Source organism: Mus caroli, chromosome 15, assembly GCF_900094665.2.
Source record: "Mus caroli chromosome 15, CAROLI_EIJ_v1.1, whole genome shotgun sequence".
Lineage (NCBI taxonomy): Eukaryota > Metazoa > Chordata > Mammalia > Rodentia > Muridae > Mus > Mus caroli.
Window position 1 is genome coordinate 7,223,212 of NC_034584.1, and position 4,510 is coordinate 7,227,721.

The following is a 4,510-nucleotide window of genomic DNA, read 5'->3' on the forward strand; positions in this document are numbered from 1 at the left end:
CAGCTACTTAACAAACAGTGATCAACAACAACAACCAACCAACAACCCACCCTGCCTCTTGGGGCCCTAGCATTTATTTATCCTTTGAAAACTCCCCAGAATTCCAAACGTCACACAATCTGCAGAAACTATCTGCAGCCGGCAAAATCACAGCCCTGCTGGAGCATGAGGCAAATCACAGTCAGCTGCTGTGGACAATCTGAAGCAGCCTCATATCACCACACCTGGGATTAAAGCAAAACACATTCTTATAGTATTGCTATCTTTTTTTAAAAAAGGAAACCAAAATCCCACAGTTCTCACTTATGTGGTGTGGCCTTAGATTCCTGCTCCACACCTTCCCAGTCATGCTGGATCACACGGTGAGCCAAATTGACCTTTCTCTCCTTGAGTAGCTTTTGTCAGATAACTGCCATAGCAATGAGAAAACAAACCTATATAGAAAACTGGTAGGACCTAAGGAGGGGACACTTACTGTGATAAACCCGTGTGGTTCACAGCTTCTGAGAACAGGTTTGTGGGATAACTATAGGAGAATGTGGTGAGTCCATCTTTATAATTCGTAGAATTCTATAGGCAGAGGTTACTGAACAATTGTGAAGGTGGCTTGGAAGAAGAGGATACTGAGAGAAGTTCTAACTGGAAGTTTCACAGTAGGACTAGGACTCTGTCAGGAATGGAAGTAGAGGCGATATGTGTTACAACCTGGCAGGAAATCCAGCCCGTTCTGCCCATCTTGAGACTATGAATGGGGCAATAAGCTAATTTGTTGAGTGGAGGAAATCTCAGGACAGGATAGCATTAAGACTGTGGGATAGTTACTGTGCTTAAGATTTGCATCAAGAGAGAACACAAAGATCGGGGAATGTGAAGTGTGGTAAAGATAAGAGTATGAGCAAGTTTACCACTGTGGTCAGGTAGGCTGTGGAGAAACAACTGTGATTGGTTGCCACCAGGAGAGACAGTAGGAAAGGCTCTTGGATAGCAAAACTCTATTCAATGAAGATTTGGAAATGGAAGTTCAATGGAAAACCCTGTTGTCAGAAGCCACTGGAGGCATTTTCTGCTCAAAACAACCTACAAAAGGGTTTCCCCCGTGGTCCACACTGGAGGCTGTTGGAACTGAAGTTCTACATGTCAAACTGACAGCAGAATCTGAAGCAGCAAAATCATGTGATTTGGCAAGGAAATCACAAGGGTGTGGGGCTTATGGAGGCTTGAGCCAAGCTGCTGAAGTCAGGCAATATGTTCCTTGCAAGGAGTCCCTGAACAGCCACCTTGTAAAGTTGGGAAGGTGAAACCCAAGTTGACGTGGATGACATTACAAGATGTTGGAGACGTCAGGACCATGAGATGTTTGTTGAGGAAAGCTGCTGGAATGGAATGCAGCTGGCCCAAGAAATGTCACATGATCTAAAGGGTCAAGGTTGCCCAAGGCAGTTGTCATTCAAGTGATTCTATACAAGCCTGAGATGCTACATATAGCACTGCAGAATTTAGCTCTTGTCTTTCTGGGTATGAGCCTTGCTTTGGTCTGATCTTTTCTTGCTTATTTCTCCCATTAGTAATGTTTATTCTGTGCCATTGTATTTTGGAGCTATGTAACCTGCCTTTTGTATTTATCAGGACTCCTAAGAGATTATCTTGAGTCTCAGAACAGTGTTGAGACTGTTACAGATTATAAAGACTTTAAAGTTGGACTAAATCCAGTTTGCATTATGTGATAGAAATGAGGCTATAAGGGCCAAGAGTGGAACATTTGATTTAAAGTGATGTGTTTGGGTGGCGAGCTGACAAGGGCTGGAACTGGGATTAGTCTTTCCTGACAACTTGGCTGGATATAGAATTACCATAGAAACAAGCATCCTGGTGTACCTGTTGAGGGTGTTTCTAGAAAGGAAAGCCCACTTTTCCTTTGGATAACAGGATTCCTTAGGCAGGGGTATTGAACAGGTTGAAATGGAGAAAGCTGGCCAAATACCAACCTTCATCTCCTGCTTCCTGACTCTGAACAGAACCTGATCAGTGTCTCTAGGGTCCTACATCATGCTTCCCCTCTCCTCCTCCTGGAATAGAATACACCTCCAAATTATTAGACATAGCTAAACCCTCCTTCCTTAACTGGCTTTTGACACATGTTTTGTCACAGCCACGGGAAAAGTAGCTAATACAGGGAGAATGTGGGGAAGGCGACAGAAACGTCACATAGTAGATTTCTCCAGTTCTCCTGGGGAGGAGGAAATCACACCTAATAATTTTTCCTCATTGTTAACTTTGGTTATATTTTGATTAATGTAGACATCCATTTACCTCTCTTGTGAGAAATACCACTTTATTAGTTACCAGGTAGGAAACTGCCTTGTTAAGCCAGACCCCTTCCCCCAAAAGAATTGCTCCCCAGTTCCTAAATATATAATCCTCAACTGTGCTAATAACAACCCATAAACTTTTCCAACTGTCATAAATGATCCCAACTTCTTTAGAAAGAAATGCAAAAATTTCTACTTTAAAGAAAAATGAGAAAAGAAAAACATTTGATGTTCACATGCAGAGAAAGTAGTCACGTGTTGGGAAATCTCTTCTCTCAGATGGAAAGTTTCTAGGCGAGCCCCCAAGAACAGCAATGTCTACAAACAGCACTACGTTATTTTCAAAGACATCACATGCGTCACAGTTTCCATGTATGCCACACAGTTTATCTTCGTTACATTCATTATCGTTTATTCTAGCAGGTGAGAGTACTCCAGAGATGCAAGGCAGGAAAGACAACTTCAGATTTATGACTCCTGACTGCAGAGCCCTATTTACTTAAAGCTCATGAAGAAGATGACATCATTGAGCTGTAAGTATGGAGTTTAAATTAATCCTGAACATGTTCCTGAGCCTGAAAGAGAAACAGGATTCCAGCTCACAAGAAATCAGCACCTCCTCCCTCTCTCCCTCCTCCTCTCCTTCCTCCTCTCCCTCCTCCTCTCTTTCTTCCTCTCTTTCCTCCTCTCCCTCCTCCTTTTCCTCTTCTTCCATCACTCCTTCCCCCTCTCCCTTCTCCTCTCCTTCCTCCTCTTCCATCTCTTCTTCCCCCTCTTCCCTCCTTCCCAGGCAGGGTTTCTTTATACAGACCTAGCTGTCCTAGAACTCTCTCTGTAGACAAAGCTGGCTTCACATTCAGAGATCCTCCTGCCTTTGCCTCCTATGTGCTGGGATTAAAGGTGTGGGCTGGAAAAATCAGTGCTTTTTGTTGGCTACCATCTCCCTTTTTTCCACTCCTCTTTTCTTGGCTTTTAAGAAAAGTCCAGACCTGTCTTAGTGTGTGTGTGTGTGTGTGTGTGCTCATGTTTGAGTGCATGAGTGCATGAATGTCAGTTCACAGGTACCATGGTGCATATGTAGAGGTCACAGGCCAGATTCTACTTTCCATTCTTATTTTCTGCCTTGTTTGAGACAGGCTCACTAGGTCTCTCTCTCTCTCTCTCTCTCTCTCTCTCTCTCTCTCTCTCTCTCTCTCTCCTGGCCTTCATGATCCCTGAGATTCCCCAGCCTCTACCTCCCGTCTCTTTGCAGGAGTGCTGGGATGATTACAGAGAAAGATGCTACCACTCTGGACTTTTACTTGGAATCTGGGGATTTGTATACAGATCCTCACAAGTGCATAACAAGTGTTTTACAAACTGAGCTGTCACTCCAGCCTGAGAGCACTGAAATTTTGACACTCAGTCTTGAACATTGGGTTCACAGAATCTCAGCTGACAACATGTGGCAGAGGTTCAAAGGAGCCAGGATAATGGCTGTAAAAGGAGGGAGGGAAGAGGTTTAGGCTGCTTGGCATCAATGGTGGATTGGAAGTCAGAGGACCCCAGATGCCACCCATGGACCTCACAGCTGGGGAGAACTTGGTAGTTTCCTGAGTTCTGAAGTCCCAACTTTTGCTTTCTGGTGTTACTGGTCTCTTGGGAGCAAGGGGTGTCCTCAGTAAAACACAGTCCCTTAGGTAGACAATAGTGGGACCTTCTTGGACTTGACGTCGGTTTAATGAATAAACACATGGACACTCATATATTTTTAAGCTTAGGTCTTTTGCCTGGGCTTCCTCCTAGCCAGCTCATCTAACTTAATCTTATCATTCTAGTCCACATCCCACCATGTGACTAGTCCTTTACCTCTTTTCTGGCAGTTTCCTGGAGCAGGAGTCTTCAAGTTAAAACAAATTGCCCACTGTTTCCACGAGGACTAAGTAATGATTGCCTCTTTCCTAGAATCCAAGACTGAATTTGGAAATCAAAGGTGATTTCTTTTACCCCATTTGAACAAACCGTTCAGTCCTGTAAGAACTTTAGAAGAAACCTCAGTGGACCCTGGAGGCAAAACCCAAACAAGAACTAGTCTGCTCCCTTGTCTAAAACTGCGTTCCTGAAGTGGCTCATGGCTGTCATTAATGAGGTTAGTATTCTAGTTCAAAATTACTTAGGAAACATTATCAGTACTATTTTCTTGTTGCTACTGTCCAGCTGTT

The 4,510-nt window shown here is 43.8% G+C and overlaps 1 long non-coding RNA gene across 1 annotated transcript; it reads left to right on the plus strand.

The window, feature by feature from the left end:
- Nucleotides 1-498: 498 nt before the first annotated feature.
- On the plus strand, nt 499-4,277 carry LOC110310026. Its single transcript, XR_002379796.1, has 3 exons — nt 499-541; nt 2,733-2,842; nt 3,562-4,277. It is a non-coding gene; the product is annotated as an uncharacterized LOC110310026 (long non-coding RNA).
- The last annotated feature ends 233 nt before the right edge of the window (nt 4,278-4,510 follow it).